This window comes from Melanaphis sacchari, unplaced genomic scaffold (genome assembly GCF_002803265.2).
Source record: "Melanaphis sacchari strain LSU unplaced genomic scaffold, SCAv2.0 Contig0_pilon_pilon, whole genome shotgun sequence".
NCBI lineage: Eukaryota > Metazoa > Arthropoda > Insecta > Hemiptera > Aphididae > Melanaphis > Melanaphis sacchari.
Window position 1 is genome coordinate 4702646 of NW_020270366.1, and position 27889 is coordinate 4730534.

The window sequence follows — 27889 nt, forward strand, 5'->3', positions numbered from 1 at the left end:
GTATCGGATTGTTATCACATCACGCAAAAAGTTTTTTTAATTTATTTTCCGCGTTCGGATCGACACGATTATAATCATATCGAACATACATATAATAAATTATACGACGAGATAACTATCTACGCATATCATTTTCTAAAAAACTGTTTGCCTTCGCATAAACGTATCCATAAATAAATGTGGTGCAGTATCTCACTCATCGATTTGTATTCGTCGATGAGTTATTTTCAAAATTATACTTTTGAAATGAGATTTCTAAAAATAACTATTGTATCAGAAAGTTACGCATAATCGATAAAGATAATTTTTTATTATTCATCAAAATGATTGTTTTTAATTGGTAGACAATCGATTTGTTGAACCAATGAGCGAATATCTTAAAAATAACCTAATGATTTCATATTTTGTTAGGTTTTCAAACATTAAATGGATAGTTATTGTGTAAGGTAAGACGTGTAATGTAAAGAGGCGGGTATGAGGGCATTTATAATTGTGTATCATACACAAGATCTACCGCCTCGAGCTGCACGTGTATATGATGGTATATTAAACTTATATATATATATATATATATATATATATACATACGTTGGAAAGATGCAGTTGTGCAGCTGCAGAGCTTTATGCTGATAGTTTCTTTGATTTTACATAATGCGCGTATTTTTTATGCAGAGTTGAAGAAAAATAAATCTCATTCGAATTTGTGTTTACGATAAAACACTGTAACTATATAGCCTCCGGAACGAGATCGAAAAGTAAATAATGCTGCACGCGCGCACATCAAGTCCAATACGTATATAATATTGTCCCCGCTTTCCGTTCTGACAATATATCCGTCACGTGGTGTATATAATAGAGATATCATCCCTGGGGGCTACTGCAGCAGGCACGCGCGAAACTTCCGACTTATGCGAGTATATACACGCGTATGATATTATTATGATGTATTACTGTATTAGTATTCCGAAACCGCCATTTCGTTATCAGCGTTTTCACGGGATAAGTACTGCAATTCGTAGTCATTTTCTTGCCACAGGCGGCACCGCGTGGGATTCCAGCCAATTACTGGATGCAAATTTTAAACCATCCCATATTCCCCGGAGACTCACGATTTGTCTGCAGCCAATGTGTGTATACCTATGGATATTAGATACGTGTACAATGATGGAGTCGTTTTAGAAATCTCGGAAAATGTAGTGATTTCGGTCTCTGTTATACGTATCGCTATATCTATCTCTCTCATTGTTGCCCACGGAAATCATGCAATTTTCCGACCTTATTTTATTTTTAAACGCTGGCTATTTATTTATTTAAACGATTTATTAGAAGTATCTTATAACGAACTTTACTCTTATCTTGTAAACGCGTATTATTATAACATCGAGAGAACGATTATATTTTTTATTATACATAGAATATTTACTGTAATTCAAATACGATTCTACTAGATTTTTTTAAGCTGACCACCTTAAAAACTATTGGGAAAATGAAACCTCTTTAAACACTCATCGTATTCAATTTTTAGTCAAGAAAGATGTGCGTGTGAACACTTATGAGTTTTTCAAAAAAAAAAAAATTATGTACTTGAAAAACATACTAAGATTTTCGGCTTAAGTGACATTTTTTTTTGAGTGGGTCAATATTTATGTGACGCATACACAATCATTGTATATTTTTCTATATTAATATTGTTATTATTATATCTATAAATATTATATTACAAAGTATATATGTGCGTGTGTATCGTATATTTACTAATTGTACACTTTGTGGGTAATAAAATAATGTATTTATATGTTTTTAGATGCCATTGAAAAAGTGTGAAATTGTCCGAGGAATGGTTATCATCAAGCGTTAAGGACACTGCATACAAAATCGGACAAATAAATGTAAGTATAATAATATATTATAAACATATAATATTATAATATATTATATCGACCTCGTAAATAATGCATATTGATATAATATAACGTTGAAAACGCTCTAATCATACTTATTGCAGAGACTTAAGTTTTTATAGTATTATATCGTTATCGTTATATTTATTTCCTATGTTTAATGTATACATATGTCGAATATATAATATTATTGTTTAAATGTAAGTTTAATATCAGTATATACAGTATACCTACTTATTAAAAATATATATACATAAATTCTCGCTAAGGTGTTTATATTATAATTATGTATTATAATTAGAGTAGGTAATAAAATATTAGTTTAATAGATATTCGATATGTGTATAATTTAAAGGTAATAAACATAACAATTATAATTATATTAAGATATGAAATTAAAAAATAAGTACTTATAAAAAATAAAATCCAAACCAAAAAATGAAATTAAAAACCTCATTTCTGTAAAATATACTTATATACAGTTTTTTTTAATCTTGTAGAAAAATTGAGTTGAAAATACTAATCGTACAACGAATCATTTGGTATACGCTTATATAATAATTTTTTATTGGTTTAATTCAATCTTACTCTCCACTGGGAGTTGTATAGTTAATATATATTGGAAGGCGGGGCAGAATTGTACTAATAACTTATAAGCCTTGTAGAACTTACAAAATTTTAGAAATTTGAATATATATATATTAAGTAATATAATTTATATAAAAATATTGTTACTTTCAATAATATTTAAGCATTTTTTTTTTTTTTTTTTTTTGTATGAACTTAAAAAAAAATCATCCACATTTTAAAAATACTCGAAAACATGATTTTGTTCCATAAGTAGAGTAAAAATATTTTTGTCTTAAGGCAAAATAGTATGATGGTTAAATGATTTAAAACAATAGAAAAATAATGGGTTGTACATAATATTATGCTTGATAAAAAATTTTTAATAATCACAAATTATTACCTATAAGTTCATCTCTTATAAAATAATTATGCCGTCCATTTATCTATTATAATATAATGTAAACATCATGGGAGTTACGTGGGGGGATTTGAAGTAGAGATTTATTTTAGGTACTGTTAGAATGATTATTATGTTTAGCTAATATTTAATGTTGATAAATATTTATTTTTTGCTTCATAATTATTATTTATTTGCATAATACTTGATATCAAATTTTATTAACTATAGGATCACGTATATAGGTACCTATAGCAATAGCATACATAGCATACCTAACCTCAATGGTTTAGCCCCATAGTAAGTGACTTTAAATTAACAGTAATTAAGTAAAAAGTACAAGCAATATTTTTTCTAATTAGCTATATCATTAAATAGGTACTTAATTTTTTGTAATTTTACACAGTTTTCTTTTACATCAAACAAAATTAAGTATAAATATTTTTAATTATAATATATGAACAAAAATTAGCGGTTAAAATATTTTATGATAATAGGAATTTGAACGAGAATTTATTGCAAATAAGGTTAATATAGTTGTCGATAACAATAAACATACGGTCATGGATAAATAAACATCAATAATTTTTTTTCTATCTTGACTCAATATTCAGAAAACTTTATCATACAGATTTTCCCCTCGTACGGAACTACCTCCCTTTCTCCAACCTATAATATATCAAAGAGTCATTTAAATTTACGTTTTGAATTTGGTGTCGATTTTTTAGGTATTCAATGTAAATATTAAGGTCAATAAATAACAACGAATTCAACATTTTTCACGATAATACATAACATAATTAATGTAATATATTTATTACATACGCTCATACGCATAATATATTGTTAAGTTTATGCGATACAATAGGTATATACATATCAACTAATTTTTTCGTTTTCATATGATACGCGTGTGTGTATTTTTTTTTATTTAAAGTAATTTTCGACTTTTGAGGGGCGCTTATATTATAGTAAAGTTTTCATTGTCGACGAGGCGTTGGCGGAGGGGACACGCAGCTGTTTCAGGCGGTCGTTTTCGACACGCGGCGCTGCTGCGACTCAACTCGAGAATGCTCATTACGTTATTCCATTACATTATTCCCTCTAACGCATTTACACACACACACACACACATATTTATATATGTACTAAAAAAAAAAAAAGAAAGAAAATAACTCGAAAAAGCGAGTGTGCGTCATAAAGCATTACGGACGCAAACATAGCGTTGATTATATATAATATATTCTATGTAAAAAATAGGGAGCTGCATGAGATCAACAATTTATACATATAATATATCGTATCTCACTGATAAACTTAGGTATTTTATCATTTTATTATTCTTCCTTCCCCTCTATATGCCGTTGATTTCCATTTGCGAGAAATAATGCAAACGATGTCGCAAGTTGGAGTGCTTGCTACAGTGCTTGCACTCAGTTTTTAATAATATACTGTGCACACCCCCCTGATAATATCATATGACAATACTACGCTCATTAGTCATTACTGTTTACACGATAAGAATACTTCGCAACGTCAGTGGTGTATATATATATATATATATATATATATATATATATGGGTAAGTCAATATAGCACCCTGAAACCGCACGACAGTTTTTAACGCAATAGTAACGAGAGGTAGGTCTGCAGTAGTAGACGTTTATGACTTATAAGGCTAGGTTATAAGGCTATAACCATATAGCGGCAGTAGACGATGTGTAGATACATCATGTATACCGGAACGTTATATCTATACGACAAATATAGAACATACATACACGCATAAATATAAATATTTACGAACCGGAAACGCGATTTGAATCATCGTTTTAACAGCACGCGATCCATGTGATATATAATGTATGAAGGAGTGTTCCCCAACCAGTGCGTATGTAACGTGTGTACGACGGAAATTATTTTATTTTTTTTCAATCAACCCGCCCGCTGGATATTTTCATTCGCACACACTTCAGACCTCGGTGCAGCTTGTAAGATCGAAGTACTCATGTAGTATATTGTACGCATGTATATAATATTATGTCGTTTCGAAGCACTTATTCTCGTGGTCACGACGATGGCAAAGAACGATGAAAAGAATCGTTTAATAATATCCTTATGTACCAAGATACATTTAGATTTTATACACTAATTTGAGTATTGTATTGTTATTTAATATTTATTCTGTTATCCAAAAAATATAGATTTCTCGTTAATTTCAAGCATCAAATAGGCGTGTCACTGAAGGAGAGTCTACTACCCTTCCTCTTGTACCGTGCGACGTTCTAAAATTCTGTTAATATGAGTAAATTTTTTTCACCTTTAGTTTTTTTAGCAAATACAAGGTTTATTCATGTCAGTTTTTCAGAAACCTAGTACACGTGGTAGTAGAATTACTAATCGAAAAAAAAAATTCTATGTAGAATGCTTTATGACATTCCTGCTAAAATATCAATGTAAAAGATGTTTTCAACCAAATAACTTAAGTAATATAATTTCACATCATGAATACATTTTATAAAATATTAAAATATATAATAACTGGGAAATTATTTTAATTTCAACGCCAATTATCTTAAAAATTTGCATTTTTAAAAATGTAGAGTTATTAAAGAACAACATATAAAAAATAATAATTAAATTATTTTTATAATTGATTTTTATTATTTAAGTTTTAACTTAATTTTAAGAAAACATTACTTTTTATTTAAAAATAGAACTTTTGGATGCACAAACATCGAATTTTGAACGAGTAATTAATTTAAAGAAAAAAATACATATGTTTTGTATATAAATTTCCTTTTCCGTTAAAAGTACCGGTAATGAGTGACATATTTTTCATGTAAATAACAATTAACTTCATTCTTAACACATATGTTAATCGTATATTTTATGTTGTGTTATTTACTTATATTTTATAGTTAATAATAAAAATGTTTTGATGATCGGAGAAGTGGGCCAATATTTTAAGGAACACTATTATGACACTCTACTCCGTTCATTTAAACTTTGAATATTTAACTTATTAACTAAATGTTCAAAATTTGTATTTTATACATTAAAGCCGTTTAAAAAACATCCTATTATGAAATATGAAATCAAAAATATAAGCTGTAATTCAAGTAAGTAAAATATCTAAAAAATGATAACGATAATAAAACGTGGTATGTTTAATAACTTCAAATGTTATGAAAAATATTTTCAAAAACTTTTGAAATAATGAATGTTCTTCGAAAAAATTAAGTATAAATGTGTACTTATACATAATTATAGTATATAGTATATAGTATACTCTATTCAATAGAGTCTATTAAATTATATAATATAAATCAAATCGTTTAAAAATATCATCTATATAGACTCTATAGAGAGTAGAGACTATAGTTGAGAATGTATATTGGCACACTGCACACGAAATTGTAAAAATATTTTCAAACAAGACTATAATTTAGAAAATTCTTTTACAAATGTGTAATTCTCGGACTTTTTTTGTTGGCACGCAGTATTTGTATACGATATACCTATATATTATAAATTACATATAATATATTATTATCATACGATTTTGTTGAAATGTCCCATATATTAGACTTTGTTCTTTTTCATTGCACTCGTATAAAGATACAGAATTCATTTAGAATATTTTTCCTATAATTTATACTTTGCATAATATATTCTATGATATTTCGACTTTTTGGATTCATTATTTATGGATTAGGTACCTACTTATACGTATTAGACGTATTATTACCATTCATTTTTCTCAAACGATTGTACAATATTTAATAATTAATATTATAACAATAATATACAGTAAACCTGTGTTAATACATTTTACTGAAGATTTTGTGTTCAATCGTTTAATAAACTACAATATCAAGACGATCTAAGATGAATTATGTTGAAGAAATCCACTCGAATTTCAACGGTTATTATGCGTATATATTTCATACACGAACTAATCGGTTGTTAAGTAAGGTTTATAATATCTGCATTTTATTTAAAATTACATATAATATACATATTTAATAATAGTAAACTTCTGATCATTGTTTGACTTCGTAATTGCCAATTCTGCTATGAAATAATATTTAAAAAAAGATATTATCGCATGATGGACGATAATATACAATTAGATATAGTAGTTAGTAAGTGCTTTATAATATGACCACAATAACGCAATGTTTTATTTCATCATTAAGATATTTAAGATTATCGAATAATAATCATTTATATACATAATATGATAAATACTATATTAAAACTATACTCAAAACCATAGATAATAAAATAAATATATGCGCGTCTAACGAATATTATTTTTTAGTGAAAATATTGTAGATTAAAACCTACTTGGATATAATTTGTTCCTAAACTAATAATAAAATAACAACATAAAAATGAAGGAAGGTGAAGACATTTGTACCTACATAACGAGCATGCGACTATAAATAATAAATTTTTTTTAACCTATGCGTGTCAAAATATTCAACCCCGGTAATAAAATACATTAATTTCCCGAGGGTAGAATTTTAGCTATTTATATAGAAAATAAGACGTTTGGAGATGAAAAAATAGTATCTCTATCTAGTGTTCTCTCTCCCGTTTTTAATAACAATAATTCTGCTGCCAGGAATTTAATATTTTTTGCACATATCACAAATGGGAGGTACCTTCCACACAAATACAAATCTCACAAAAGACTTAGGATTTACGACGCGCGTGAGGAACATATATCTCCCCTGGTAAGCAGTAAAAAACTAATTTTTCGCGAACACAAAACTGCCATTATCCTTTGGACAAAGCCAAATGTCAAAATACTTTGTACCCGGTAAGATTAATTGAAGCGCTCGTATATCTTTGTTCCCGGTATACATCAAACGGTAATTTTTAAGACCGTTCAAAAAATCCTAGATAGTTTATAACAATATGATGACTTGTAAATGTATCTACAGGTATAAAAAAATAAGTACATATAACAAAATAATGAAAAAGTCTTTTGTTATTCCGTTTTCAATACCATAATATAATTTATAACCATTTATAACGTCATGGCTTTTTTTTCTTAATCAATTACAAAAGCATACCTATAGTTATAACGATTTTATAGTAACAAAGAATTATTCAAGCATATAAATGCACGTAGTCAACAAACAGTATTGTATAAGATTTAACTAAATTTATTGGTTATTTTTTCATAATCTATTTGAATTTATGATATTATATTTACGTAATTTAATGTCAATGAAACAACATCAAACAACTATAATTACTGCCACACACATAACAAATGGCAATCAAAAATAATTTTCTAAAAGTATATCAGTTATATATTATTATTATTGTGATAAAATATTCAGTTACATTTATTTATTGCAAAATCAATAAATTGATTAAAGTCGCGATTTTTTTCGTTTATTTGGAAATCATTGAAGAATAACTCATGTGCATTATGTCAATACATATTTTATATCCATGGTGTCGATTATAAAAATATAAAACGATTGTAGATGTTGATAAAAATAAAATAATTACCGCAAACGACTTCATATGCGTACCTACGTCGATTATTTAACGAAAACGGCGCTAAAACAATTTATTCCAAAGTTTTACAGCGGAACGGTGCGCAAGCTATGTGTTCGATGGAAGCAGCAGTGTGCGTTCGTCTCATTAGGACTGACATTCAAAACATATACTTAACAGTTTTATGAATACTTAGGCTTTGCGTAATTTACGACTTTGACGGCCGTCATTGTCCGGCACCAATAAAAAAACGGAATAGGTTACCACGTGTAGAAGTGCGTGAGGAGGAGTCGAAATATCGTTCGCGTCTGTCCAGAGTTTTTAATATTTCGAACGTATCCGGACAAACGGGTTTCTCATTGGCCGTCTATCGATTAATTTATCACCTCGTGAAGGAGAAAAAAAAAGAATATTCTTATAAGGCGATTCAAAATAATATTATTATTATAAACATATTATATTGTACTTAATATAATAGAAGCAGAAATCACCGGAGTATACAATATACATTTTACCAAGTATACACATGATAATATAATTTATACTTGAGTTGTAAATCGTAGTATGATAATTATATTGCGTAAATAGTTTTTTCATGTACATAAAATCGAATGATTAATAGCCGCTGCATAATGTGCATTCTTTGTCAAAATAATATCATATTATCAACGTTGTATATTGTTGCAGAATATCGGCAAAAATATACTGTGCCGTAGTCGTAAAAAATTACAACAACCAATTTAGAACGTTTCCCAAAGAAAGGCATTTCGAGTTTTTTTTTTTTATTCGCTTTTATATCGGTAACACGCATGAGTTTACTTCACACCGCAGTTGCACACACATGGCATGTAAAGTTGAAAATTTGGAATGATGGTGAGGGTTCTGTGCAACATTCGGAAGAGCATAATAATCTCAGTGTATTTGGTGTTAAAATAAACTCGAGATATGTTTCAATTAGCTACCAAAAAAAAAAAAAAAAAAAAATCTAGTTAGTTTTAAATGGTTCACGATTCACAAGTGTTTCCCGCTAGTAGTGAATAGTGATTCATAAATGTTTTCTAAATTGAAATCGCAATAAATTCGTTACCTGCCATAGACATCTCGCGGGAGTGGTATATAGGCGTAACTTTACGTAGATTTTTATAGTTGGAGGGAGAGATGTTATATTATATAGTCCCACTCAATAACTAACCTCGATCGAATGTCATTTATTTAATCTCATGTTAATAATAATCAAAACACAATACAATTGAGTATACGAATTTTTTATTTTTATGTCTAACTCTTTACAGAATATTTTAAACCAATAAAAATGATTTAAAACGCTGTATACATATCGCAATTTTTTTAGCTTTTAAAGCGTACAATTGTTCTTCACTTTAAAGAGTGAGAAGTTTGCCTGTATCCAAGCTTAAGGATATTCTGTGTATTACAATTTTATACACGTTTATAATAAAATAGATATTATTACGATGGTAAATAAAATTGAATATATTCATAGACTCATAGATATATAGTAGATTTTTGCGGGATTTGTTGTCTATAGTGACATTCTTAATGTCTCAAGACGTTAAAGCGTAATCTGCCCGTAGCGCACAGTCGATGAAAAAATAACTATTTTAAAACCCAACCAAATGCAGAACTCCGAACTTACAAACTCTATATAATTTATTATTGTAAATAACATAGTGATTGGTATAGGAACTGAGTGTATATAACATATACTGGCGTATAACACGCGTGGTTTCACGTGCAGTGTGAAACGTTCAAATTACTGTTCGGTAGCCGCATGCGAATGTTTTATATATACGTGTATACGCGCATACATATGTATTATATATATGTACACTATTGGCGATTTAAAGTAAAAGCTATTCCGGTAGATGGCCCTGGCGAATCGTTTATTTATATGTTCTTGTGAGAAATCGACGCTATTCTTTTGGACCACGTGGGCAAAAACGAAATACATAACAAATGTATATTGGCGTTCAATCTTATATACCTACATATATATATATATATAAATGAGTAGCACTGCAAAGGGTCTTGTGTCTCGTTATGATCTCTCACACACACATATTCTCACATAATATGGGTATATATTACTATAGGTACCATCACAGACATGCAGTGTTCGTAATTCCGCTAAAGGTCGGCATGCAATACTATTTTCCGCCTTTTCGTTTTATCTTCTGTTCGTTCTGAATGCTCTATACACCGTTCATTGACGACGATTTACTTTCATGAGTCCGATTACTGTTCCTGGGGGAAATTCTGAATTATTTTGTGTACGCGATGTTTTCTCGTATCTATGTATACGTGTATTGTAAGTAAATATATATATATATATATGTATCAGTATTGTAAACCATCATTTGATGCTGCACGAACACAAATACACATGTAATATGTATGTATGTATATATATATATTATAGACGGTAGAAACGGTTGTCAAAATATACATTACACGTGCAGCAGTTTATATATTATATATTAGTCCCCGTGCATCAATAAATTTTATGTCTGTATAGTTAATGATGTTTTCATTGAGTTTAAAAATTTTCGCATGAAAAATTGTATTAAAACGATCTATAGTTCACGACGTATGTATTGCAATCGAATTAATTGTTCAATCATTATTTATTATGATACATAGATATTTCATCAACAGTTTCAAACATAATTAAAAGTTTTATTTACTTTATTTTAGGGAATATTAAAATTTTTATAAAATATCAACTTGGTACTAATAATAAATTACTCTATTAAACTGCTATAATAGATACTTGAATTAGTTAGTATTCTTTACAAAAAAAGTACAAATGGTGTAGGTGTATTTATTGTATTTTTGTAGTTTAAAAAAAAGTTAATTTATGAATGGTACCTACATTAGTATCATATAAACATATATATAGGCAGGTTGGTTTTCACTGATTACCGTATACAAGTTTACTGCGATAATCGATAATGAGCTGCAGGCTTAAATACCTATACTATCTACTCGTATACGTACACATTTTCCATGAAATATATTTTATGTACTTAATAGTTTATTATTATATAGTCTGAATAAATTATTATAATCTATGTTACATATATTGCAGTGGTATTGGTAAAGGGCATTTTTGGCGATATGGATGATACACGTGCCTCGGGGCTAGTGAGAGGTCTGCAGATAACGCACGAGTTTTTATGCATACATAATATATATATATATATATATGTGTGTGTGTTTATGTGAGATTCAATGTGTGGGACGGTATTACACTATGGGAAATACGAAATAGGTCCGCCGACAACGGGTGTGGAGGAGGGGCGAAAAATAAATCGGGGTCGCGGCGACAATCGGCTGCAAACGGATTACGCGTATATACACGACCCAGCGGGCTGCCGCCGGATAAGTACACATGTATAATATATATATATATATATATAGTCTGTTTTTCGGTCGCAAACGCCGCTGCCGCCGGCCGTCGCGTCTTTTCACGTAGTACGACTATAACGTCGACTACTCGGCGTTATTTATAGATGTGTGCGCGGGCGTGCGTGCGGTGTACGCGTGATTTACACAATGGAAGTTTTGGCAAAAAATTCGATAGCACACATCACATATATATATATATAAGACGATATAATAAATCGTCGATTGTGTTGCAGATATCGCGTACTCCACAGCTGTGTCACAGGGGATTCACTTTTTTCTTCTTCTTCTTTAAAAAAAAAAAAAAATAAAGATATTTCTACATGTACAATATATCACGATACTCGCGCACATCCCGAAACCGATATCCCGCAGACAAATCTTATGACGACGTGTATATGCTGCAGAGTTAAATGTATTCACACTACAGTGATACACACAAGGGGCACATACTTCGCCTTACTATTTCTATATGTTATTGTTGTTGCTCATTATAAAATACAATAAATGACCGTCAATGGTTTAATGTATTTTTAGCTTATTATTGGTTTACTATACATATCTATCAGGACCATTAATTTTGCTGTAAGCTTTGTTTACATATTTTAATAGTAATTGACAGAAATTTATTTTATATATATGTGTATAATTTTTTTTATTCTACAATAAAAAACACACTCCAATAAAAGGTATCATACCTATTCATATTATTTTCATTCAATAGAAAACATTTTACATGTACACGTTTTTTTATCGTATTATTATGCTGTAACTGTTGACTAGTAAAAAATAAAATTATAACACACACACACACATATATATATATATATATATATATAGATACAGAGCGACTGCTTCATATATTCGTACTTCAGTAAAAATGTAGCACAGATGCCTATACGTCATAATATATGGTATATATAAATATATTAAGATGGTTATTGCGTATAACTGAGACAGAATATTATGTTTTTAACGATTTTCATAGGTATTTATCTGCCGAACACATTCGCAAATAATACAACGTCGCTAAGAGGACATATAATATTATGCTACAGCCTTGGACGCGGTGGTCGTCGAGACATAAATTAAACGTTAAAACCAATAATTTTACGTGTATTTCCATTTTTAGTAATGGAACCAGACGTTTTCGGACACTATATTATAATAACTAATGGCCAACTTTTTACACGGAGCGCATCACATACGTTCTCTATATCAACCACCACACGTATACAACGTGTGTCCGACAAATACGATTTACTAAAAGCTTATGGTAATATTTAAAAAAAATACTATGATTAAGAGGATTTACAGAATATAACATATTATTATAATATTCTTATTTATAATATATCCGTCCTCTGTTGTTGACTAACGCCAGCTATATTATCGTATACGGGTGCGTATACTATATAAGCACTCTCATCTCTGTCTCGGCATTATAACGTGGTGAGTTGATGGTAAAAAGCGGCTTTTAAAAAAAATATATTACGACTGGCCACAGACGTTGCGTAATTATTCTGATAACAGAGATTTGATACGTGCTATTATAGAATACCTACTACACGTTTTTCTAAATTTCAGGCTTGGAAAAAGTTGTATACCTATAGAACCATCAAAATTGTTATATTATGTTATTTGCGCCACGTGATGGACGATAATTATTATTTTCAAACCGCATGTCGTAAACGCCGAAATGGTACAGAAGTACCAATAAAATATAATATAATATATAATTTATTATACGCGTGATATCTTATGTTATAATATATAAAATATTATGTTAATATTATACCCAGGCTATAATATTAAATTTTCAAATATTAAAATATTAACATAAAATTCTGTTCGTATTAGAATAATATAATGTATTAATGTCGAACGTTTCACGTGCTGTAGGCACAGTTTTTACTCAAAGACGTAGAAGCTATAAACAATAAACATATGCGTATTGTTTATATAATATCTATCATAGATCGTGACATCTGTTTAATATTATTACCAACTAATTAAGGATAGGGTTGTACATACTTGTTATAGTATTCGGTTTTGAACAGAAACGCTTCGTCGACTCGCCATCTTAGATGTGGACTATGATAATACAACCAATAATTATTATCAAGTAAAATATCGACTTTTTAGTTGTGTTATAGAAATAAATATCAGATATTGATTTAAAGTCTGGTATTTTTTATTTTACTTTGCTATGATGTTTGTATAGAGATAATTTATTAAATAAATTATACCTCAAAATAGTCGTACATAAAACAACTTTTATCTCTCTTTAAAACATAATATATAAGTACTTGAATAATCAAATGTTTTCTATTTAATTTTCTCAAAATACCGTATCGTGGAATCATGGTAAATAATTAAGTTATTCACTCAAATGTTCATATTCTTCTCCTCGATAAAAATTTCTGATAAGAGTCTTTTTTTTTCAAAAAAAAAAAAAAATCTAAATTGATAATATTGTTACTATATGTTAATTCCTATGATAAATTTCATTACATTTTTAATTTAAATACTTGTGTGAGTTTGTGAAATTGAAATTGTTACAAGTACTTGCTATTGTGTTGATTGTGTTTAAAAAATATTATATTAATATGGTTAAAATTCATATTATCAATCTGATCGACAGTCAATACTATCAGTACAGTAGCATCTGTCTATAATATAATAATTAGTATCGATTTGTAAGTCACGATTGATGTAAATTAAAGTTCGTCCTGTACTTATGTTAATTGCCCTTATCACATAAAAGTTAATTTAAAAAAAGAAATAATTTTATTTTGAATTTTAAATCAAATTTTATAATTATTCAAAGAATAAAATTATTAATTAATAATAATATATACTTATTTAAAATCTCTATGACATAAGAGGAGTTAGTATTTTTTTTTTCATTGTATTTTGAAAAATTATACCAGATATTTTACAATTAATATTTAAAAACATTTTTATCCCGTGTGCAGAAATAGTTTTCAAATAAATCTCAAAACAGAGTCTGTAATAAGTATCTATTGTATAAATATCGGCCCTATACAACTAACAATATAATATAAACTGTACCTACAAATAGTAATAGATTTTGTTAAATTTCCATCTCTTATATTATAGGTAAGTATGTAATTTTATAATAAAAGTTTTATATTATATGAATTGACTATAAACGGAATAAACAGAGAACATTTTTTTTTTTTTTTTGAAAGACTCTTGTCTTACATTTAAATTTTCGACCTTCGCCGTAAAGAACAATGCTATACCTATATTATATACGTGCGCGTTCTACTCGTTTCTATTGCGAGTCATACTATACCTATCTGTATTCTGTATAGTATAATATATTATATTGTATATTAGAGGTATTTTTTCTCATGGAGGCATTGTATCGCACGTTTTTTTCCACTGCGATACGATGTGACCTGAAAACACATTTGGAAACGGCTACAAGTATATATATGTTATAATAGGAGATGTATGTGTGTGTTTGTACGCGCTTATTGGTGTAGTATGTATAGTTTTTTCCTTCAAAAACAGCCGTTACCCACACGAGTGGGACCGGCGACGGCCTCACGGATATAAATTGACGTTGACAGGATTACTGTTTTAAGGTTATTAAATAAAAAAAAATCCGATTGCTCGTTACAGCGAGGAGCGTGCAGTGCGGCCGAAATCGATTTTTCGACTTTTTGGACCGAAGAACGCTGTTTACTTTTCGTGCACCAAAATTATATACGTTTATTATTGTAAGCGTAAGTGTCGTGTTACTGGACAATTTATTGTAGGTATACGGCCAGCGTACAAACTTCATAATAATATATACGTATACCTATGTAAAAACTGTTTTTTTTTCTTTCTCTCTTGAAATGAAAACAAATACGAAAAAACTAAATAAATAAACATAAGATATGTATTGTGAATGTAAATTATTATTATTATTATTATTATTAACATTATCATTCAGCGCGTATACGACGATTTTATTTTTGATGTTAATTCACACAATACATAATTGAAAATTTTTCATTGATGAATAACGACACGCATTGGTAACGATTTACCGTTTCTACGACTATCGGATTTTCAAATAATCAGTGGATGCACTGGAAAATAAAAGACCAAAAGTATTGACATTATTTCGAAGAAAAAAAATAGTTTTCCATAAAAATTTCTGACTCCCGAATCGGAACCGATATTTTGATATTTTTTAAAGCATTATTTGTACTAAAGTTATTATTTTACGTTAATAATATTGTTGATCTTCTGACATATTTCTACTTCTTTTTTTGAACTACGCATAAATTATATTTGAACTATTAGAAATAGGAACTAACTGAAACAGAAATTTCTAATTTGGAAAAACTAAAATGAAATTTTGTTTTTCATTGATTGTTATCGAAATAAAATATGAAACTTAAAAATGCATAAAGATCTTAATTGTTGCTGTTCGGTGCTATAGAACAATAATATTAATAACTTTTTATTTAATAGAAATAATCTCGTAGCCAGCGTAGCTAATCGCTATGAGTAATAATATACGCCGTTTTCATATTATATGCACAGTGTACACCGTTTTAGTGCGATATTAAAATAGGGTAGAGTATATTATTATTAATCGCATATGTGATTTTATGTATTTATTTATATACATTGACACTTAATATTGTTATTAAATACTATTTCGTGGCGTGTAAATCCCTGCAAATCGTAAAAGCTTTCAACGATGCAAATCATAGAAATGTGTACTATATGTTTATCATTTACGTATATTTCTGTCTGGTTTAAGTATAGAATAAGTACTGAACACTGAAGATTTAACGGAATACGCTCCACTATAAAATAGCTATAGCTGTATCAATTAAAATAAAAACTATTAATTAATTTACGGTTTATATTGTCAAGAGGTATGCATTACAGTTGCTATTTACAATAATATGTCGTTTATAATATTATAACCTTTAAAAATATTGGCGTAGTTAAATTATTGGATAATAAAAAAAATTCCGAGTCCTTCAAAAGCTATTTATAATTATATAATATGCATGTAATATAACTATGATGTTATATTAATAAATCAACTATATTGTACTTGTCACTATATTATAGCTTTGTGCGCCATAAATGATCTAAAAAAAAAGTGAAATGTTTTAATGTGAGTAATTTGGTTACATAAGACATCAAATAACTTTTACTTAATTGTATACAAGAGAGTAGAAACAAATTTAGTTTCACTAGATATACACTGTACTCGCAGGCGTTTTGAGTGTATAACTTTTTTATTTTGTCGACCATGTTAAGTCAAACTTCAAAAGTTAAAGGCAATTTTTTGAGTAACGGCGTACGATAAAAAAAAAAACTAAATTTTGAAGAAAAATGTTATGTGCCGTTCCTTTTAGTCGAGATATAATATTAATAATATTATTTATACCTCCCACCGGACTTCTTGATCAACAACAATATTAACACGGGTGTAGCAACTTTAGGTGTATAACCTCTATAATCACCGCTCAAGTCGTTGAATATACCGCGTTAACTACTTGCGTCTTATCGCCGGGTCCTTTAATTCGCATAATTCCTCCCACCACGAAACCGTCCAGGCTAATATTCGCGGTAAACTTGCAGTGGCAGAGTGTGCTGCGCGCATTTATCTATCGTGTGCCGTTTTGCACAGTGACCGTGTTAGCTGTAGGTACCAATTATGGACGTATAATAATAGTCTATAAATTATTCAACACTATATACATACCGCGCATGGTTAATAATCTAATATATACCGTACGTTTCGTGTCCGCGGTTGTGGTTTGTCACCACGCGCGCCCGTTTAAAGTTCGTCTCTCATAATATATAAGCGTGGATATATATTGTATATACAACAGACCGCGATCGGTTTAATTTATTAAAACTCTCCACGAGAAAATGTGCACACGGTGCGGTAGTAGCGGCAGTTTTTCCCGGGGGATGAATCCATGGGGCTCACGTCGGCGCGGGCGGGAGGAGAGAGTAACTGAGAGCGAGAAAAAGAGGGAGATCGCTGTGAGTGTATACATAATAGTGAGCGCGAAAAAGGGACGCAGATGGTGCGCCGGTCGGCCCGCGTAGAGGCTGCGGCGGGTTGGGTTTTAACGCTGATGTGCGGTCTCTAACTCGTATCTCTCGCGAGCGCCCGGCCAATGGATTTTCTCCCCAAGAGCTCTCGTCGGAAATTGAACAAAGTTTGCGCCCCCTCCCTCGACAACCCGCGACCACTCGCCCCGTACTCTCACCGCTGTTCGCAAGTCGCCGTCCTTATCCTTCCCCTGCCGCCACCGCATGTGCCGAGGACGATCGTTCTTTGACCTCTACCGCCCCCGGGCTCAGTCGCTGTATATATGTGCAGGACCGGTGATGCTGTGCTGTATATACGCACAATTCTCGTCACGGTTATTATTATTACACCACTGCGGCGCACTACTATTTGTTACGTTTAATAATGAAAATTGCTTTTTGTATACGCGCTGCGTGCCTTAAGTATTATGTATAAATGAAAATGGTACTCCTCGCGTCGACGATAGCTGAACATGTGTATACATATTTACGCCAAATGAAGTCGGGAGCTACTAAATTAAACTATACAACAAAGTTTTAATTTAAAAATTCTGGAAATCTACATTTTTTCAAATTTAAATTGTAGTGAGTTTAACACAATATAGTATGTATAATGTCATTGGACAAAAATATTAATACGATAAAAAAGCGTCTTAAGTTTTCCACATAATTTTAACAAATTATGTATATATATATATATATATATATATATATATATACAAAAATTCATTCATATATATATATATAAATTACACAATAACTCAATAGCTTCATATTATTGATCATTGCAATCCATCTATCATAATAAAACTGTATGACGCGCAAACTCATTTGTTCACTCTGCTCACAGACATTATTTATCACCACAATTTTTCCCAGAAAATTTCATTAGCATCTATATTACTTTATTATATCTATAAACAGTATATGTTTGAAATCAATAAAATATGTATCCTATATGGGTTGGTTAATATAATATATTTTATATAAGGTATAAATAGCAATGTCATTTTGATTAAATATAACGTACGTGTGTGAACATATTATATTTTTGAGCCGTACAATTTAAATAAAGATAGAGTCGGTGTTTTTTCAACTATAGGTACATATTTTACACATTTTACTTATTGTATCTAAATATGTCACAACGTATCTAAGTTATAAATACTATAGGTGGTAATATTATTATTTAAAGTTATAATTTCTAAGTCACAATTATGCATTGTAATATAATAAGTAGATAAAATTACATTGTTACTCAATTATGAATGACTTTATATTATATTTTATTATTATCTACAGCGATAATAAAAATAAATTGTAAAATATAATAATAATATTACTCTTTGTAAGGAGAAAATCTTAACCAACCCGTATATAATATTAAGTATGATAATTTGGATTACAATTGATTGATTTACTCAAAATATAATAAAAAGCTATAATGTATAGCGTATTTATTTCGTCCTCATTTGTACCACATTATAAGCACATCTCCAACATATTATGTTAATTGTTAATAATATTTCAATAGATATAATATTATCTAACGTGAAATAGATGTATACCACGAAGTGTAGTATTGCAACAATAATAATTATTTAAATCGGACCTGCACACGCACACTCATGTCCAGGTATTCGAACACGTTTCATATAATGCATATACATATTTATATGTATATATATATACTTACATGATATACCCAGGGTTTGTAATTTATTTTGCTTTTAAATGCGCATACAATAGGTGACCTAAATAATTCGAGCACAAAAATGTCCGAGACCAAAAAAGGGTGGTTGGGGAGGAGGCGATGACCACAAAGGACGATTTGTGTCATGCACGGCAACAATAGTCTGATTATTATATATTTCTTTAGACGTGTGTGAATAATATATATACCGCGGCGAGTATAGGATTACCATCGGTGTCTGCGTATATACGGGGCGGGACTCGGACCCACATAGCGGCCATTATTATTGTCTCTGCCGCAGCATGCAGAGGTCCATGTTTATAAATAATATTTTGAATTTTTTTTCCTCATGATAAATATTTTTATTCCTAGTGTTTTACAGTGATATGTCTGTCGAACGGCGTAATAAAAATATTATAAGTTATTGTTTTTTAACGAAACTAGTATTATATAATATAGTATATACTATATAGGTACATGCATATCATATAAATAATACACGCACATACCTATATATATATAATATAAGTTTGTTCAAATGTGTAAATAAAATATATTCACAGTAGGTATCCACGTATATATATATATATATAGACGATGTAAAATTATGTTTTCGAATAAATTATAGTATATAAATTTTGATTCGTTGTATTACCGCGTCCGAAACCACGGTGGAATAATATAATAATAATATTTGATATACTTAAAAACAACGTAAAATACAGAAAAATATCTTATTATATATTTTTACTATACGAGTTAGGTATAGCCTATAGGTATTTTAAAGTTATTATTATGTTTATATATACCTATATATTTACATTTAATATCCTATATTATGTTATGTGAATTCAAATAACTTACGATAAATATTATTTAAATTCATACTAAAAAAAATAAATCTAAATATACTTGAAGAATATATTTTAATCTCTCCAATATGTACCTACCTATAATATAAATAATATTGTGTATACTTATATATTAGTAATCAATTGAGTGTTATATTTTTATATATACCTACACTAGTAAAAATTGAATAAAAATAAATTTTTACACGCGGGCGAATATGTAGATATGTAATATAATTATATACCCAGGTATTCGTACATATTCAATTGTGGTGATCGAAACTGCAACTGTAAATTTGTCAATTGCTATGTGGGTTTTCCATAACTTACGATTTAAAATTATTTTACACACACTCGTAATGTGTGCAGAGAGAAAAAACCCCATGTAAAATACGCACGTCCGGTCGGAACTATGCGTGTATTATCAATCGTCATTTAGTCCTGCATAGTGGTAATTATATTTTTAACGATGCACAATGAATATCTAATATACACATAATATACATATGTAGATACCGCGGTCTGATTTTTACACAGTACATGGATAACGAATGCCGTTAATATCGTTGTACGAGTATATAGGTACATATGAATTTGTAAAATAATAGAGAAACCACTTCATAGTTTAACGTCGTAAATTATGTTTACTTATCTCGTTTGACAATATAATTATAATAATTTATTTATACTGTATGTTAAAGTATGTACAGGACAGTTATACCTAAATTTCAATTTTTAAATACACAAGATGATTTTTTTAAACATGTTTTACACTTATTAAAAAATACATTGGTCAATTTTGTGTTTGTAAAAATTTTAATACAAGTAATTTCAATTATTTCAATTACTCATATTCATTACATAAAAAATTTTTGAAAAAAAAAAATATACAATTGTTATTGATTTGTTATGTATTTTAATATTTATTATATAAAATCATTATATCATAACTTCTGTAATCTGAAGGTAAACGTAAAAACACTTGTGTTGCCATAATATATTTTCAATTGCTTATTCTATAATATTATTGATTTCTTTTCAATTTTTAATATCGAATAAATGTTACCATATGGGTTTCTTCTTCAGCACGTTATTTATGTTACTTTATTTTATGTAAATATCAAATTTGCTTATTGTAATTACTGTGTACAAATTGTAAATTGTCTTTCTTAATAATAAAAAAAAAAAAATCGAATAATATTTGTATAGGTACAATGATATTTTTATTCGTTTATAGTGTTTATACAAATGTATACGTATAAATATATTATACAGTTAACCTGTTTTAAGTTTTTTTTAATTTTTTTTAATATCGATCTAGTTTGGCCAAAACTTTGTTGCATATTTTAGTATTTATTTTGTACTTCAGCCGTAAAATATATTTTTGTGATTTCAGGGACTCGACCGGACCAGAATCAGGAAAAAAATCATGGATTGTTGAACGCTACCTGTACGACGGATACCGCGACGATGATTCGGCAAAAGAAATCGCGTCATTAACACATAATCACTATAATAATAATAGTTATTATTATTATAGCGACCGATTTGCTGCAAGTCGGCAGCGTCTTTCCCACTTTAATATTATTAATATTATTATGTAGCCGCGCACAATGAGCAATAAAAATTAATACCACCGGTTCAAATGGCTCTGTTAAAATGTCCCGTTTACGACGGCGTTATCAGTGTTTAAACGGTTGTTATTACGAACCATTTTGTATCATACATACATAACATAATATATTATTACACATACATATCACCACCGCGTATATAATAGCTAGTATAAATGTGTGTTTCTTTACAGCGTACCGTTTAAAATTATTACTATTTTTTTTTTTTATATATTTTTATTATTGGTTGTATACACTTATTATTATTATTATATTTACTACGGGCATAAATCCCGCGTACAATGATTTCAATACGACTAATTTTTATATATTTTTTATTGTATTTTAAACGGACAGGTTTATCGGTTTACTGCGTTTTTATTTTTATGTCTGTGTACATAATATACGTATTAAAACATAATAATAATAATAATAATATGTATAAGATGAGAAATAATATTCTGCATACACATAAACACACATTAAAATATGACAAATAAAATAAAATGTTTTGTGCTATCAAAATAATATTTAAAAAAACTAACGATTTAAATTGGACCAAATAAAAAATACACTGCTAAAATATCAAAATGAACTAAATCCTGTTGTTAAATAGGTATTTCGTGACGTGGTGTATAGGTTTAAATTATATTATAAAAGTATACACGATTTGGCTACCTATAAGTACTTAATATTTGAAATAATATCAAAAATTACGCTATAAGTCTGACTTATAAATTATTATTTATATTTAAATATTTTCTACTGTGTTTTTTTTTTTTTTGTCCAATTAATTGTCATCATTGTTTTCTTTATTGCACATAAATATGTTTTTATATTCATCATTCATCATTAGTTTTTATGGCTTATGCATGGCTACTATTCACAAACGATTAATTATATATTTTTATTATCTCAGTATTTTTAATACAAATTAAAATCATATATACAATGCTATTTATCATTATTCTATAAATAAGAAAACATAAAAATTAAATATAAAGTTATATACTAGTGTTAACAAATCAATTTAGACACCTTTTTATATACATTTAATATATCCTATTATAATAAATAAGATAGAATACAACAATTATTTTCGCATTATAAACGATTTGTACTTAAGAATATTTGTGTGTAGTGATAATAAAACGTTTTATATTGTATAATAAAATAGCACAATATAATATATATGATAAAAAATAATTTATTATAATATTATGTCTAGACTTTAAACGGTATCAAGATAACTTGTATATTATCTAATATTTATTATAATCTAGAAATATTAAATACACTTTTTATAAGGTAAAAGTGTAAAACTGCACATCATAAAAATTATTCAATAATTTATTATTTATTGGTCGAAATATATGCACACTAAAACATGTACCTAACAGGGTTGGGTAAAGAATTTTTTTTTATTTCATTCATCAGAAGTTCCCCAAATGGCATGTATTTATATTAATATACAATGCATATTACGATGTATGTTTAGTTAATTTAAATATTGCAGTAAAAATAGTAATACTAAATTTTAAAATTACTTTAATTTACAATTGGTATTACCTAATATTTATGTGTACTAAAAGAATATTAAAATATTATTTTTTCAATTAGTTGCTTATATTATTAGTTTCCAAACGTAAATTTGGATTGTTAGAAGGAAGAATTAAAATTATTAATTTAGAACAGACCGCATAGACCTGCGTAGGGCAAAGTTAGACACATAATTGAATCTATCTTGTAACATAGACGTTTTTAACCATATTTTTATCCGGCGTATAACAAGAGAAGTGCTTCTTTCACACGTGGAACTGGTAATATATTAAGTAATTTTTTACCAACGAAATAAATTTAGCTTAATGATTTCATGTAAAATAATGCTTTAAGTTATCAAAGAAACGGTCACTTCAGCCTTCAATGGTGTAATAGAAATAAAACTTAACATTTTTTTAAAAAATGTATAAAATATGAAACTAATTACTATAATATTAGGTACTTGTTCTCATGAAATATTAATAATGTTATATATTTTACTTTATAATGATAAATGAAGTAAGCACTTAGTTAAAATTTAGTTTGAAAACTTTATCTATATATGCTACTATTTCTAAACTTTTAAACGATAGGATAGTTTATTAATATTCTGAATAATACAATAGAGGAAAATAAAAGCGTGACATCTAAAGTAATCTACTTTACTTCCCTCTAATTCTTCAGGTGTCTTGTATAAAACACATATGACTGTACTTAAAACAAAACATAATAGACTATTTTAGTTGTAACCTTTTTATTTTATAGCCTTCATTAAAATATATGAAGAAAACAACATTCATTATCTAACGTTAATATTTATTTTACTGATATTATATTATTATCTATAGGTTCACACTTATCAATTATCTTGTCTTTATTATTTTATTTAAATTCTGTAATATGTTGAAAAACTTCAAGTTTTTAGGAGCTTTATATTTTTTTTTTTTTTTGCTAGGCTAATTTGAGGTATAATAATATTTTATTGCCGTTTTAGAAAATATAAGCTAAAGGTATACAAATAATGAAATATGATTATATTGTTAAACTTAAAATGTATAGACACTTATATTTATTTGTGATGGACGCTTATTCATCATGACATTGAATTTCATAATATCAGCCTCCTATATAGGTAAAATGATATCACTACAATTAATAATATCGTCCTGTATTTTTAAGGTTTTTATTGTATTGTATATTTAGGATTTACACGGTGGGTATATACCGACGACAAAGCTCGACACCTTTATCAAATAATTAAAATTAAACTTCAAAAACTTTGAACAAGTAAAAAGTAAACGTGCAAGAGTCTTAAAAATAAGAATAAAATATTTAACAGTTTTTGTAAAATGTAGGTATATTCTTATCATATATTTTACTTTTTATATAAGTTTTATTTACAGTCACCATAAAAAACTTGTATTTTAACAAAATGTCTTGCTATAGTAACTATGTAGGTATATACATAAGAAATAAAACGAACAAAACCGTTTACCATTGTACATATAATTGGGCTTATACTGCAATGCATATTTCAATGTACAGTTTTTAAACTTTTAATTAAAACCGTTTTCAATGTAATAAGAATATGTAGGCGTATACTACAGCTGCAGTCATACAATAATACATATCTGTACGATTAATAAATGACAATAATATAATTTGTTTCTTTTTTTCAAAAACTTTTAAAATCCAATTTAAAACCGATAAAACGATTGTTGACAATAATAATATTTTATACACGCATATAATATCATGTTATATCATAAGAATATGGTGCAGTATGTGAAAATATTCGATTCGGCTTTTGTGCCAACTATAATATTATATTATTCTTTAAGAATTATTTAACTTCACGTGCGGGACTATTCTTCTGGATATATTATATTATTCGTTATTGTACTACGAATAAAATATAATATCCGGCAGCAGTGACCCGCCGAGCTGTAATGATGCACCAAAACTGTAGGTATGTCTCGCGGCATCTGCACAGGAATCGATTTTGTAAAAAAAATTATGTAAATGAGCTCATAAATACAATATTATATCATAAATATATAATTTCCTGAAACCATTTGATGCGTGATATAATTTAAAAATCCGTGATACGTGTTGTTCCGATCACAATAAATTCTTTACCAACTAATATATTTACTATAAAATGTATGGATTTGAATAACTATAAGAATAATAAAATAAGTATTTTGTACCAACTACCAAGTGCTATGTTGTATTTATCGTAAGTATATACAATTTCTGATTACTGCACTAAATCCGAATACTCTACAATGAGTAGACAGGTAATTTGTGTAAGGTTATATTATATTGAATGTTTATAGATATCATATAAAGACTACATTTTATCAAAAAGAAGCAGGATGACTCAATGATAATATTGGAAGAAAAATTCCATAGTAATAACCTATACTAAAGATTTTAAAAACAAAAACAAATATTTAAATTTAAAAACCTACAAAATTTTCAAATTATAATGACTTTAAACGAATTTATAATAATTATTATATTTTGGAATATATATGTTAGTAAATTATAATATAAATTTATGAAATCGGCATTAACCAAAACAACGATTTTTAATTTTAAAGTACCATTGTAGAACCTGAATATTTGTTTATTTCTAAAAAATATACTGAAATCTGAATTGAAATTAGTTTTTCAAAAATCCAAACTGAAGTTCTAAACCTACTATCCTTTATAATTGTTCGTTTTTTCGGTGTGTGTCGAATGCATTTATTTTGATATTGATACTATAAGTAGATTAGGTACATAGATACCCATTACGTTCTAATGCAATATCAAGTATACAGACGTGTTAATGGAGTTCGTTATATGCTGCGAAGTAGGTACTTCTAACTATGCGTAATAATATTGGATACCACACGTATATAAAACGACGATCACCCCACCACAGCAAAATAAAATGAGTATTTTCGTATTCGTTTCCTAGATTAATTTTAGACAACCCCGTGCAGGGTTCGGTGAGGTGTGTGTGGTCCGAGCAATAAAAATAAATAAAAAAAGAAAATAAGAGCAACGGGACAGAACATGGGGAGGTGGAATATTTGCTGCATTTTAATTTTAGAATCTCCTCCTTATTACGTAAGATAATAATAATAATAATAATAATAATAATAATAATAATAATAGTAATATTACATATTATCGTAAACATTCGCAGCTTCGGTGCGCAGACGTCTCGTATATATAGGTATACACTCATGCCCGCGAGTGTACGGGCCAAAACATCCATTAACGAGCCGAGTATAAATTATTTCTCAAGAGACACGATGGGATATTTACTATATATTTACCTCCGTCGTGTACAACCCGAACGATTTAAGTATAATAACATTGTTGCTGTACATATTTTTTGTTCCAGAATGCGTATACTTATATTATTATTATTATTATTATCATTATTGAGACGTTTCCAAAACGTGTTTTGCCTTTTAAAATAATTATTATGCTAAATAAAAATCAACTACAACCGCCGTTGTGTCAATCGCGTGATAACTGATAATAGCTGCTCACTCTGGCGTTATACCTACCTATAATATAATAGGTAATATATTATATTATGTGTGTATCATGTTAAGTACCCATAAACGGCCGGTAGCAGTATTGGTGCTGCAACTATGCGAGGTGGTTTGAAAACCTTAATTTGAGGTTTGAATATTATTTTCAAAAAAGTATTTATCTATTGTAAATAATAAGTGATATAAAGCTTATATAATATTATGATTATATGGTAGATATATATTTATATCATTGAACTATTGAACATAATTATTATAGTAGCTGTTAATCGTTTTAAAATTTTATATTGACTTTATTCTAATTTTATTCTAATATTTTTCACATTGATACAAAATGATTTGTATCGCAAATTTATGAACGCAACTTTTTTTTACAGACTTATAGAGTACCTTTGACTTACTCTTAGTCTACTTTGACAGACTTTTAGAGTTTATTTTTCAATACGACTGCTGTTTGAAAAATTAAAAATTAAAATAATGTTTTGGGTATAGCATTCATACGCAGATGTGTGGGCAAAATAATTCTGTAACTAAAAACTTACAATTTTAATGCAGCTGGAAGATACAAACAATTATTATTATAACTGTTATATTATAAATGTAAATCAAAAATTAAGTAGTAAAATTATTAATATAGGAGTATCTACTGTATATAACAGCCAACAGAGTTGAATTTCCATCAACATTGTTTTCCACAGAATTGTATATAATATCTTTATTTATTTGTTAAAA

At 28.4% G+C, this 27889-nt stretch overlaps 1 long non-coding RNA gene across 1 annotated transcript in view; it reads left to right on the plus strand.

Moving 5' to 3' along the window:
* The window catches only part of LOC112598206, a 37934-nt gene extending 15486 nt beyond the window's left edge, over positions 1–22448 (plus strand). The window contains exons 2-3 of the long non-coding RNA XR_003114880.1: positions 1805–1889; positions 21845–22448. This is a non-coding gene — a long non-coding RNA (uncharacterized LOC112598206). The remainder of the gene's footprint in view (positions 1–1804; positions 1890–21844) is intronic.
* The last annotated feature ends 5441 nt before the right edge of the window (positions 22449–27889 follow it).